Source organism: Eubalaena glacialis, chromosome 5, assembly GCF_028564815.1.
Source record: "Eubalaena glacialis isolate mEubGla1 chromosome 5, mEubGla1.1.hap2.+ XY, whole genome shotgun sequence".
NCBI lineage: Eukaryota > Metazoa > Chordata > Mammalia > Artiodactyla > Balaenidae > Eubalaena > Eubalaena glacialis.
The window spans coordinates 154,935,702-154,950,164 of record NC_083720.1 but is presented as its reverse complement, the minus strand read 5'-3'; the positions used below and the strand labels follow the sequence as shown (position 1 = coordinate 154,950,164).

Here is a 14,463-nt window from a genome sequence, read left to right as displayed (position 1 = left end):
GGAAAGTTTATCCATGAGCATCTACACAGCATCCCTCCCCCTGCCCACCAGCACCGTGAAGCAGCCCTGGTGGACCCTACCCAGAAATATGCCTGGAAAATCAACATGAGTCCATTTCCCTCATTGCATGGATGGCTCTAAGGGGCCAATCAGAGTGAATCCAATGGCTTTTTTTTTTCCCCCTCAACAGTTGGGGATTAGACCACGTTGGGCGCAGAAGTAAGGTCCAGAGCTGCTGTAGCCAATAAGCTGTCATATGAGAATCCAGCCTGGTGGAAAAGTCAATGCACAGAAGTAGACAGACACACAGCAGTACAGCAAAGTGGAACCAGATCCCAGCTCAAACCACACGATAAATTCAGCCCATCTCTGGGCTTCTCAGGTACGTGACTAAACAAATCACTCTTACTATTATTTGAGTTAGAGTTAAGATTTTTACTCATGCGACCAAAATCAAAATGGGCCGTGGTTCAGGCCCATTATCCTGGCGTGATTACTACTGGTGTTCCCTGTTCATGCTTGAAAATATCTGGATTAATGTTACAAAGGACACGGCAAGTAAGATCTATAAAATTCTTCTGCTATTGAGGCACGAGATGTAGAAATGGTAATGATTTGACAGCATGGTATTTTAGCCTTAAGGTAGTGGTAAAAATAACCTATTTGGGTTTTATACAATGGGGCATGACATAACATTTTCAGTGAAGGCTCAATTATGGGAGACACACTGGCAATGATCTTCTCACCTCTTACGCTGCAGGATAAATCGCCAAGTACATAAACACAGAATCTCCTTAAAGCCTTTACTGCACACCAATTAGTAACGAATATAATTGTATACACACACATTACACACACCATTACACAGAAACGTGTTTAGGCAATGCTATTAGTTTTTATTCTGCATTAAATTGTGCATTATTTTACATACCACAAGGCGGCTAAAACCAGAATGTAGAACAGAGACAAATGAGGAATAAAAGAAACATTCACTTTAAAGATTCACTACTGATTTCATTTTTTCAATATTTAATTGACTCTCCTGTTGAATTAAAACTATTATTCAGTGTAGAAAGTTTACATTAAATACCAGGAGCTCTGAAATATTTTAAGCAGCGAAATGTATTTACGTGAAATATTATGACACATGATTAAGCACAAATTCATATTACTTAACCTCTAAACAAACAAATATGCTTACTTAAGAAAAGATATGTCCAATAAAGAACCTAATCCGTTTGGAGACTCAGGATCTGTCAGTATATTGTATCTGCTCTGGACGTATAATTTACGACATTCAGATGGAATTTACCAGCAATTTCAAATGTGGAAAGCAGGGACCTATTTCTTTGTGAACACACAATGTCTAGATACAGTAGTGACACTTTGACGGGAAGATGTTTAAAATGCATCAAGGAAAATAATAATGACACAGTAATCAGTACAAACTTACTCGTTAAATAAGGCCATTCGTATATGACTTAAGTGAATTTTTAAAGTACGTTTAAAATTCTCTCTTATGTTAAACTCTGAATTAGGCAAAATAAATGATTTCTAAGAAACAATAAAATAGGAACCTATTTCAGCCTTAGTATATTCAACCATCATCAGTGTTGAAAAATGAGACTTTGCTGCTTCCTAATTATATTTATCATTAAAGATGAATGCATATAATTTACAGGTAGTGAGCCTATGAGTTTCTTATGAATAACATCCTAAGATAGGAAAAATAATAAATTTGGTCACTTTTATACAAATCGTGTCCTCCCATCTTATGTTTTAAATGTTATTAATTAAACACTCTCAGTAGTGGAGAGCGTTTGGGTTTGCATCTCTTTCCATAAGCAACATTTGAGATTTACAAGTTACATCTGCAGCAGGATCTTTGGTTTCAGTAGTCATTCCACATCAAGATAGCAGGAATAAGTGAAAAGCAGTTACACTGGACGTGATTGCCCTTCACAGGCCACGTTTAGGCAGACTTATGCTCATGAATATTCCAACCATTCTGCCCTGCTGGAAAACATCACCTCCCTACCCCGCCCTCCACAGCCAACAACTGTCCTCAATCGTAAAGTGATGTTAGAATGTGTATAAAACACAACTGGGAGACTTTTAAAAGAAGTGGAAGTCGCAAATTAATAATATCAATAAAACACATAATTTTGCTGGGGAAATAGATTACTTAAATTTTATTTCTCAAGGCAAAGGCATTTTTTAATAATGACCAGGAGATAGCAAATCATGCCAAGCTATTTCATCTCAGCTTATATTATTTTATCATCTAGCTGGGCTATTATAAGGGAGTAAATAAGCACAAACATGAAGATGTCGAATAATTGGCCTGAATATAACCATTAGCAGATTTCTTCAGCAACAGCTAGTTTTACGACAATAGTTTTAAAATCAAACCAAAGATCCAGAGTCGAGCAATCTAAAAAGAGAAGCTGAAACACAGGATGGGGCAGAGTCAAGAAGGTACATATTTCGAATTTTGAATACAATTTCAAAGCAGGAACTGAACTGAACGTTACAGAGTCCACTGGAAGTTTCATTTGTGAGGAGGGATGATTCTCTGACACTCCTTATCACTGGTTCCTTCAACATTGTTCAAAAATACCTACTCCCCTAGCTTCTGATCTCAGGGAAGACTCTGAGGATACGTCTGTCAGATTGGACGGTGTCAGATGCCACAAGAAGATTAAGAATCCTTCTGCATGGTATTTGCACTGTTTACGTGAGTGTAATCCCCAGCCAGCAAATGGACCAGCTGCATTCGTGACCTCCCAGCAAGGGAACAGACCTGTCTCAACAGAGCATTTCCTTGAAAATTCTTGCCCATGAAATCTGATTTTGATGCTGAAAACTCTCCACCCATGTTTCCTATAAATCCATCCATTCCTCTTCTGAAAGAAATCGAACGTTGTCCAAAGAAATGGAACAAAGTTATGGAAACACATGCCCAGGGAGTGAGGGGAAGCAGGAGAAAACTAACAGGAGAAAAAGTACAAATTGTACTTAATTTAATTACAGCAACTGTAGTAATACTAATTATCTTGACATGTGGCTATCTCTCACTCTTATTTTCCAGTAGAGATCAGGCTTTTTAAAGAAAGATATTCATAACAGAAGCCTGAAGAACAACTATACTAATCACTTAAAACACATGATTTAAATTTACAGAGATCTATTCCTGCACAGCCACACAAACCGTCAAAATATTTATTTTATAGCAGTCATCATACTTTCAAATTTGATTGCAATGTTGTAATCCTGTTAAAAGTCAACCGGAACAAAAGATTTATGATGGGGAAGCAACATACCGAGAAAAAGCCCCTGATATAAAAAAAATGCATTAAGACTTTTACTCAGGAATTAACAAGCACATTTTATTCGGTAAGTTGTGCCAAAGAAAGTAAGTATCAATGAAGGATGGAAAAAAACTCTAAGAAACACCAGAATAATCAATTACACTTTGAGAAACACCCTGCTACTCTCTCTACACCATAACAGCCAAAATAATATGCCAGGGGACGTTCCTTTGAACACATCAGAGAATACACAACTGAGAACAGAGACGTTTCAGTAAGCATGCTGCAGTTTGCAGATTATTAGGAATATGAAAACAGCCCTGAAGCAGTGGCACAAATGGACAGACATTTAGAAGTACAAGGATGTGAGAGGACTCCCGCTATGAAAGGAAAACAGTCAAGTCTACACTTGCTCATGTCGAAGAATCAGGTAAGAATGTGATCCCACCTAAAGAAATTCTCTGCTTTAATAGGGTTCATTGTATACACCTTAATCACGTGAGATTATGTCAAGCGTGTATAAGGAAAGTTTAAAATGGAGAGTAAATAAAATATATGTTCCGCTTACCTTTTAAATGTTTTTTCTCCTCTTTTCTATGCCAGTCCAGATGCTTGGGGATAGTTCCTCCCTGCCAGTAGATGGAGATAGTAAAATTGAGTCTTTTGGTGACCTCAAATCCTAAGCTAGGGGGTTCAGAATCTTCAGTTTCAGATTTTGGAAGTAAAAATAGTTAGAATGATTGAGAAGACACACAAAGCTTGTAATAAGTGTTATCTGAGTCAGTCAAATGAACTTGTATTCATGGTCATTCGTAACAATCTGTAAGGGAGAGGTCTTGGCTGGCATAGAAAAAAATTAAAGAAAGAGCATTATTTTGTAGGATATATTCCCTTGACGCTCCATTCTTCCCAGATCTTGCGCATTTACTCAACTAGTATTTATTAAGCAGCTACTCAAAATTGCAGGTTACAGACCCGATGTTTCCGTATACATTATCTCTTTAATATTTTTAACAACCCTGTGAAGTAGCAGTAACTATCCCCCTAATATCTTGTCCCAGAAACTGTATTTTTAAAAGTTCCAAATGGTGAGCTGACTCTTGCTTGTCAAGGTTCGGTGGTCCACACGACGCTTAGTTAATGGCTTCTCAGATTTAGGCAGAATTAAGTTTCTCCTTCCTACTGATAAAGGGACCTTGAATCTACCCCTTATCCTCTTCACACGTAAAATCTAGGTTTCAATATTCTTTGTTGTCCTGTTGTGCCTCGATTTCAACATAACATATTCCGGGAAACTAGGGCATTATACAACCACTTAAACAAGACTAATACCAAATTTGTTCGAGAATGACTGACTAAAATAAAACCAGTCTCTGTATACAAGTCACTGTAGTCTTTCTGCCCAAATGAATACACTAATATTTATATACCTCTTTCTAGTTCTTATAAATGATGTTCAGATTACAAAATGTTTTCTTATACACAGGTTTCTTCCGGCTACCTCAACAGCCTGAAAGACCAAATGTATTACGCAAACTTTATTATTATAAAAATAGAGTTGGTCGTCACAGTAAGTTGGCCATATAATTTCTTGTCCAAACCAACACATTTTTAAGCCTGAAAGAGTGCAGTATTATTAACTGTGTCAGGACCACAGATATAAACCAGGACGGTCCCCAGAAAACCTGGGCACATGGTTACCCTAATGACAAATGACAGCATTAACCTTCAATCCAGGTCTTTTGTGTCTAAATCAGGAAATCTTTCACCCTGAACATCTGTGTGGTGAATTCTTAAGTGTATGTTTTCCTCTTAGCATCTTTAGTCAACTCAGCACACCAAGTAGAACTTTTTGTTTTCATAAACTTGGTAGTATCTATTACTTTCACAGTACTTTATTTCAAGGTAAGTTAAAACAACAAAACAGCAAAAATCACAATCCTAATAACTTTCTCTGTTTAACCACTTTTTAACGGGTTATTTGTGAGGTCTTTCTAATACTACCAAGGAATCGGGAGACATTTTTACCAATTATTGCTGATTTGCTGGATTCTGGCTCCATTCCAGTGCTTGGACCAATAAGTTTGACATTAATTCTACCTCTAACTATAAACAGCTCCCAGAATTTGGTACTCCTTAACAAATGATAAATTCCTTATTAATTGGGAGAAGATAAAAGATCATTTAAAAGGTACTTTAGTCCATCGACAGATGAATGGATAAAGAAGATGTGGCACATATATACAATGGAATATTACTCAGCCATAAAAAGAAATGACGTTGAGTTATTTGTAGTGAGGTGGATGGACCTAGAGTCTGTCGTACAGAGTGAAGTAAGTCAGAAAGAGAAAAACAAATAACGTATGCTAACACATATATATGGAATCTTAAAAAAAAAAATGATCGTGAAGAACCTAGGGGCAAGACGGGAATAAAGATGCAGACCTACTAGAGAACAGACTTGAGGATACGGGGAGGGGGAAGGGTAAGCTGGGACAAAGTGAGAGAGTGTCATGGACATATATACACCACCAAATGTAAAATAGATAGCTAGTGGGAAGCAGCCGCATAGCACAGGGAGATCAGCTCGGTGCTTTGTGACCAGCTAGAAGGGTGGGATATGGAGGGTGGGAGGGAGACGCAAGGGGGAAGAGATATGGGGATATATGTATATGTATAACTGATTCACTTTGTTATAAAGCAGAAACTAACACACCATTGTAAAGCAATTATACTCCAATAAAGATGTCAAAAAAAAAAAAAAGAGAGTGCTTGAACTGGTTTTAAAAGTTTAGCTCTTAATTCTCTTAATTTTTAACTCAGGGAAATGGACAGTGTAGTTTACTATGGACCCAAAAATAAAATAAAATTCAAGTCAAAAAAAAAAATCAAAAAAAAAAATAAAAGGTACTTTAGCATTAGGGTTAAAAAGTATAGAAAAATGAAGCTATACTAAAAGTAAAAACTGCTTACCTTTCACAGTGAGTGCTGTCTCACGTATATATTCATTTACTTACTTGGTTATTCAATTTTTAAAGTATCTGTATGTAATTTCATTAACAAACTCCAAAAGATCACGTATGTTGCTTAGGTTTTTGTTTTGCTTTGTTTTCATTGTTTGTTTTTTCCCTAAGGTATCCCGCACCCCAAAATAACATAGCACCTCCCCCAAAACAGACACTTAATAAATATTTGTTGACTGGCTGAGCTGTCCGGAGTAAAGGCCCTTGTTTCAGCTGCAAACACATTTACAAAGAAAGTTCGGTAGATAAAAAGGACGGCATGTGGGTAGACTCCTGGCATATTGCTGCTTTCTGAAGATCTCTGGCCTTTAGAAGAATCAACCTAAATCCCTCACATTATATGCAAAGACGCCAGCAATCTACTGCCACGCCATCAAAGCTGTTTCTATGGAATTGAGTTATACTAAATTCATATTTGGAATTACTTCACCGTATCTCTGAGATCTCTAAAAGAAACCTTCAAGCAACTGTAAGATTTCATTCACAGAGCATCATATTCAGGGAAGAAACTCTTTTTCCCTTTCTGACATCAAAAGTCAAGTACTTATTTTAAAAAATAAAATCCCCATTCTCTTGGGCAGACTTTAGAAACACATATATACAAAACACGGACAAAGTTGAGATTTTCACTTCACAATTCCCTTTCTTACACGATTCGAAGATCAAAACGTGTTTTAGTTAGCTTTATGCTTTCATTTTTCTGTGCCAGATGAGAGGTATAAAAGGTAATGTTAAGAACTGATTGTGAGCATTATGGGACGGTGGGATAATACAATAGCACCATTATGGCAAAGAGCATGATATAGGCTGGTCTATACAGAATATAATAATGTAGGAAGTTGTTGAGACAAAAAACTAACCTTGATATAATTTGCTAAATAATGCCTATAATCCTCTGTTCCTTTACAATTGCTCCAATTATAAAACTAGGATTCCTCAAGAATGTTGAACTGATGAACCAAGTATAGCCAGAGCTATTTTTTGATCCTTTTAAACCGTGGCTTGAGAAAGTCTTGAGAATCTGATGAAAGATATGAATGTTCAAGCCAGAAAATTATATATCTAAATACAGACTCTCATAATTTTCACAAAATAGCATATAATTTCAGAGTATCCATCCAGCCCCTAGAAACTATCCATGCACCTTTTATCTATGAAATCAAGGCTAAGAAGGCTTTGCTCAAAAATAACTTGTCCATTATAAAGCAAAACTAACACAGAACCATTTTGGTAAAACAGCATCAGTGCAAAAAAGTAAACAATTTAGCAATCAGGGATGAAAAAAGAAAATTATTCTGAAAGACTAACTTGAGTTTTGGAGTAAATAAAATATATATGTATGTATATACATACATACACACACATATATACATATATACACACACACATACACATGTAGTAGGTGTAGCATGTTTTTTACATAAAAATAATGACAATATTTCAGACTTCCAGTGCAACTGTATAAAAGTGTTTAAAATATTTCCTGGAAAAATGTATCTAAAATGTGTAATTTAGAACAATCTAAGAATTCTTTACATTCACTTTTCAGTGATATTCTTCAAATATTCTCTTTTCTGGAGAAATTTTAAAGATTTGTTATCAAGAAATATATACAAAAACAGAAATAGACTCACAGACATAGAAAACACATTATGGTTACCAGAGGGGATAGTGAAGGAGTGGGGAAGATAATTAGGAGTTTGGGATGAACACACACACACTACTATGTATAAAATAGATAAACAAGGTCCCACTATATAGCACAGGGAACTATATTCAATATCTTATAATAACTTATAGTGGAAAAGAATTGGAAAAAGAACACATATATGTAAAAGAAATGTATACATAAAAGAATATAAGATAGTTTTTTAACAAGAAGGATTGTTTACTATAATTACTATAATTGTTTAGTATAATAGTTTATTCTGCAAAGGACAGAGCAGTTACCAATGTTTGAGCACTAATTGTGGACAAGTAACTCTCAGGCACTCACGTGAACTGTCCTACAGCAATACTGTCAGGGAATTAGTAGAAGGAAACAAATCATAAAGATCAGAGCAGAAATAAATGGCATAGAGACAAAGAAAACAATAGCAAAGATCAATGAAACCCAAAGCTGGTTCTCTGAGAAGATAAACAATATTGATAAACCTTTAGCCAGACTCATCAAGAAAAAAAGGAGAGGACTCAAATCAATCAAATTAGAAATAAAAAAGGAGAAGTTACAACTGACACCACAGAAATACAAAGGATCATAAGAGACTACTACAAGCAACTATACGCCAAAATGGACAACCTGGAAGAAATGGACAAATCCTTAGAAAGATACAACCTTCTTAGACTGAACCAGGAAGAAATACTGCTAGGGAGACTCTGGTATCACTGCCCCACCAAGAAGAACACTTCTAACTTCTAACAACACATCATGAGCACAGAGAATAAAAAATGGTATTTATAAATGTGCCCCCCCTGCCCCCAGGGAAGATGCTCCCACCTGCAGGCATGGATTGATAACAAAGCTGCCCTCTTCTGGGGCAGCTGTAACTGTACCCTTAGGGTGGGTAGTAACAGGAGTTCACTTATTTTGAAATGGGCTGTGGTTCTCCTGAGCCATGCAGGGGGTCAGATAGCATGAAACAGATCTAATTCAATCCTAGATCTTTGGTGACCGAATTGATAGTGATTCATTTTCAGAAGATACTTAAGACAGCATTAGAAATTTTCATCTACTTTTGGTTTTAACAACCCAAAAGCCCGTTCAGTCAGGCTGAAAAGCAGTAACACAAAGATTGCATATGCTGTTATTTTTTGCTTCTTCAAGAAGTGTTATAATGTAATTAAAATCTTTCACCAGACTTTCTATTTCATAAGGGAGATTAGAGAAAGTTTAAAAACACAACAGTACTGTATATATTTAAGTTCTCTGTAGGTAGCTGAATATTTTATTCAATCATATTAACTAAAACAGCTTTTTCTTGACAAATGTACAGTAGGTAGGTTCTTTCTTTAGTGAGCATGGTACAGAAAATGTATGGGAAAACAGTGCAGTGAGTACAAATTAAATCAGCATTGGATTCAGCCTCATGTAAGGCTCTGGAATCATCATCATTCTCTACTTGTCTCTGTCGAGTGTAAGTGAGGTGGAGAAGAGACTTCAGAAACTGTGATCTCCTTCGTATCTTTCATATTCTCCTGCTCCATAAAAAATATAGCACGCAGTAGAGTATAAACAGTCCAATATAATAAAAGTCCTAAAAAGCAGTTAAATTATAATTTAAAAAATGTCTTCACCCCCAAATTTCATGTTTTAGTCAAGAATAAAATACCTTAGCATGCATATGAAGCTGACGTGTTTAGTAAATCATGGACAGAACATATTCTAAGTAGAATTAGACTTCAGAGCTATGCCTAAATGTTGCAGTCAACAAATATTCATTGACCGTCCACTGAGTTCAGGGCGTAAGACAGGAGCCCGGCTGCTGCAGCCTGGTGGCCCCGGGCTCACTGCTCCACACTTGGGTGTTACTTACTTGAAGCACAAAGCGCTAAGCAACAATGCTAGGTGACCCTTCTACCTCTTGAACTAAGTGACTTTGAAAGGCACATCCTAAGTCTCCATAGTCACTTAAGGTCTCCGTTCGCTTCAGGAGACAGTGGTGGCTGGTGATGGTCCAGGTGGAAGTTGGCAGAAGCGCTACGTGGACATCACGGCCAAGGCCAAGTGTACATGCCTATCAGTTCAGGCGAACCTAGCCACCAAGCGTCCCACAGCCGGCTCTGACCTTAAGAAAAGCAGCAAATCATCTAGAGAAGGCTTAGAGAGTTGACAAATGCTCACTATAACCTCAGGGGCTTCCTGTTTTAAGTGATATGTCTCTCTTGCTGTTCACAAGCATGTGATTATAGCTAGTTTTAATATTTTAAACAGAGTTCTTAAAATTAAAACCATAAACCCCCAATATGAAAGAACTGATGCAGTGCTAAGAATCTATGGAAGTGTCAAAGAAAAATGTGAAAGTTAAATTCAAGCCCAAAAGACCAAATCATGGGATTCGTTGACAAAGTAATGTCACGTGAAGAAACTGCATGAATAAATATTTTGTGGCAATAAAGGCAGGATATTAAATACTATGAATGTCATGCAACTCCCAGCCAGACCTGTCATTAAAAAGAAAAAGGAGCATTTTGAAAGTTCAAACGGAATATTTTTAGCTAACGTAAAACTAATTCTTGAGCTGGGAACTTAATTCTTTCATAGGTCATTTTAAAGTCGAATAAAATTTTATTACTACAAAAACAAATTTTTTCTCAAAATGATTCCTGTGGAAACACTGCTATTTAAGGATTATCTGTCACCAGCTTTGAAAATGTAAGTGCCTCTGTTAAAGAATCAATTTAATAATGTTTTACGATGAACAAAAAACACCCAAGGAAAAAATGGATATGTAAAAATAACTCTCCAAAATTAGAAGCATACTATATTTTCATACATTTTCAGAGACTGATTTTACAATAGTTTGCTACCGACCACCAACGGGACGATATGACAGTTACCGATTGCTCTATTAACTGCTTCATTTCATCGTGCTATCGGGCACCACTTCCTACTTCCTTTCCTACTTTAGATATCTTAGATGCTACAGAAGTGCATCCTCTTCTACCTAGAGTTCCTTATTCTCCAAGAATTTGTCCTCAGTATTCTATGTTCCCAAATCGTTGGCGACCTTACTTCTTGGACTGAAGTCAGTATCTTCCACAAGCAAATGCTCTTTGAGTCTAGAGCAGTAGCTCCGAACTCTCTCCCAAGCCACAAAATCACACTCCCAAGTGTCTGACTAGTCCTGTAAATCAACATATCCTACTCCAAACTTATGTGTAAGGTCTAGATCCTCCTCTACTTTTTTTTCTAATTTCCATAAACGGAATCACCATTTCACCAGCCAGTTAGCCTCGAGATCTCCTTATTTTTTACTTTAACTTTTGTGTGTGACACTACATGGCCAATTTAATATGATTGAGACGATTTTAAAATAAAACGTGGCCTAGGACATGGTTAGTGCTCGATACATACTGGTTACTATTGTGTCTGCAACTGTCTTCGGTATGGATTACTCAGTTTGATCAGAGAGCAATCTTCCTCTTCCTGCCCTGCGACCAGAGTTTTGCCCCCTGCGAGTAACAGCATATTCGTGTACTACTTGGACATACCTATAAGTGAAACAAATCTTCTATATTAACATCAATACTGATAATCCCATACCTCCTTAAGGAATAAACTTAGGAAGTAAACATATTTCACCAAATATGCCTCTTCATGTCTGGTTTTATCAGAGTGAATTTTTAAGTGAACACAATTAAGAGGGAAGCTGTTTCTGATCTTTTTAAAATGTTGGTATGGTTTTTTCACACACACATACACAAAAGTTTAATATTAGTAGTCAAATTTTGAGTCTTTCACGTCTTATTTAAGAAACTGTATCTTATAAGGTCAAAGGGATATTCTTTTACATTTCACCCCTGAATGTTTCTTTAAAAAGGTTTTTGTGTATGGTATGAATCATGTTTAATTTCATTTATTTTCCCATATGGATGGCCAATATTCTAAACATTTCTCTATTCTCTGTCTCGCAAATCAAATTGCTGTATGTACATAAATCAATTTCTGGTTTTTTTGTTCTTTTTCATTGTACTATGTGCCTATTCTTGTACAAAAACACCATATGGTTATTACATCTTTATAATACGCTTTAATGCCTTGGCTACTTACTCATGGCCCTTTACATTTTTACGTCAGTTTTCAGATTAGCTAATCAAGTTCCATGAAATTCTACAAGAATTTCATTGACATTATGCTGAATTTATAAAATGATGGGAGGATACTTTACACAACTGTAATGTTAAATTCACCCACCAGTAAGCATGGTATTTCTCTCTTCATTTATTTACAGCTTATGTATTCCTTTCTTTTTAAGACTATTTGAACAACTCCAAAGACAGCTACTGAAACGGTAAGGAACAAGCATAAAGCTGCTGGTAAGTGTGCTCCCGTCAGCTAGGAAATGCCAGCGTCAGATGTGTGACATCCCAAAGCCAAATCCAAGGGTAGGGAGCCAAAACAGATGCACAGCGGAGAAAGTAACCACTGCATACAGCCCTCAAAACCGTCAGCTGTCAGAGTGTTGTAAATCTTGGCTCGCTCCCATCACCAGGAGAGACACTGTCTCCCTTAAGCCGCCTGCAGAGCTTTAACACTTCTCCAGCTACTATTTCCATACAATTTCAATTATCTTCACGAAGGTCTCACACACCTTCTTTCAGATGAACTGAAAGGCAGCAGTTGTGTAGTTGTCATGAACAGGAGTTTTTCACGCTATTTACAATGGGTTCTTCATCCCGTCGCTTTCAGTTTTTTCCTCAGTTCTTATCTGAAATCATCTTAGGTAACAGGCATTTGCTTCACTGCCCTTCTCTCCCTTCCAGAAGGTGGGTCCCTTGAAAGCTGGCATCCTGTCTGGACTGTTTATTGCTACCTTCCCAGCAACTAGAGTAATACATTGTCCATAGGAAGTGCACAATATGTATCTGTTGAATTAATAAATTCATATTCATCCAACAGTATGCCTTAAATGTAACTATACAATAGTCAGACTATTTGTCTTAACAGTTTTATAGTTTTGTGATTCTGTTATCCATGAAGAGGATACCAAAAGGACTGGAGTCATAGCCAAACCAGGAGAGTCTACTGAACAAAAATGATTGACTTACTTCCCCGGTTCAGGCCTCCTACTTCTTCTCCCCTTCACTTTTTTCTACCCATTTATTACACTTTAAAGAGTCTTTTTTTTTCTCTCTCTCTCATTTTACCTTAATAGGATTTTCTTTTTCCTCTCCCCATTTACCTCACCCAAAGGAATTTCATTAGGACAAAAGTTTAGAGTGTTTCAGACAAATTTCATAGTGTTATAAAGCCCCAAGGCTGAAGTGAACTTAAAGCAATGTTTTTGTCTTAAATCTGGAATGAAAAGGTGAACACAACACAGCATTATCTTCTGCTTCTAAGAACTTTCCTCTCCAGCACACTGTCTCCGTGAAACTCACTCTTCCCCATAATCTTCTTGAAGAAGATGTTATCCCTGCCGTATTTAAATGGCTTTTATTCTCTTCACCTATAAATAAATTGACATTACAAAGTTGTTTTCACAAGGCTTATTACAAACTTATTTTTTTAAAAGAGAAATATGGAATGAGTGCTTCAAAAGAATGCTCAGCCCCTATGCCGCTGATACGTAAACACCATGAAGATGAAGAAATCCTTAATACAGAGCCACTTCCTATGGGGAACTAAATGACTTTCTCACCCATCCATGTTCACACAGTATTCCAAAGTCTAGCCCAATTTTAATGCCATTTATTTGTATATTCTATCTTGCTATAGTTCTATGACAACAAAAGCTATGCTTTATAAAACGGTTGCAAAGTTTCTTTGAAGAAACTGGACAAAGGAAACAGTAAAGGGGAAACGATCATAGAAAACACTGAATGCTGGGTGATTCAAAATACTAAAAGTCAACGTGGAGGAAAATCCTGTAGGTCAACAGAATAACGGTTCACAAGCCGAAGCTTTTTTGTGTCGAGTGTACGGTGCAAAGAAAACCAACGTGGGGCGGAAAAGGCCATAATGCTCAGTACTCCTTCCAATAAACCGCTCAGTCTGTAGTAGCAGCTGCAAATTCTCTTAGGGAGATGCCAACGCGAGAGTTTTAATCAGCTGAGGATGGGAAGCGTGTAAGAAATTCCTTGCAAATAGGAGCACGAAGAAAAGAGACAAACGGAAGGAACTGGAACAAATCTAGGCAATTTATAGACGAAAAAGCCTAAAAAGAATTAGATTTAAAACTATTTTCCTGGTAAAGACTATGAAACTGGTAAATCATGAAAACAAACAAGCAATCACAAGGACCCAGTAAGGCTAAACAAGAAGTTACTGTGTCATTCTGAGTTTTTGTTTTACACTTTTGGTTGAAGGTAAGAAATGGTGCAGGTATAATAATTTTTAAAAAGTGAATGAAGAAATTGACTCTTTTAATGGGCCATGCATAAGAGAACTCATCTGTTACAACTGTCTT

The 14,463-nt window shown here is 36.7% G+C and overlaps 1 protein-coding gene across 4 annotated transcripts in view; it reads right to left on the bottom strand.

Moving 5' to 3' along the window:
* The window catches only part of PDGFC (platelet derived growth factor C), a 217,337-nt gene that overhangs the window by 96,621 nt on the left and 106,253 nt on the right, over positions 1-14,463 (bottom strand). Inside the window, exon 2 of one of the 4 annotated variants that reach the window (XM_061192671.1) lies at positions 3,880-3,940. The exons of the other annotated variants lie outside the window; for them this stretch is intronic. The gene's annotated coding sequence lies outside the window, so the exon portion shown is untranslated. The remainder of the gene's footprint in view (positions 1-3,879; positions 3,941-14,463) is intronic. 4 annotated transcript variants of the gene reach the window in all.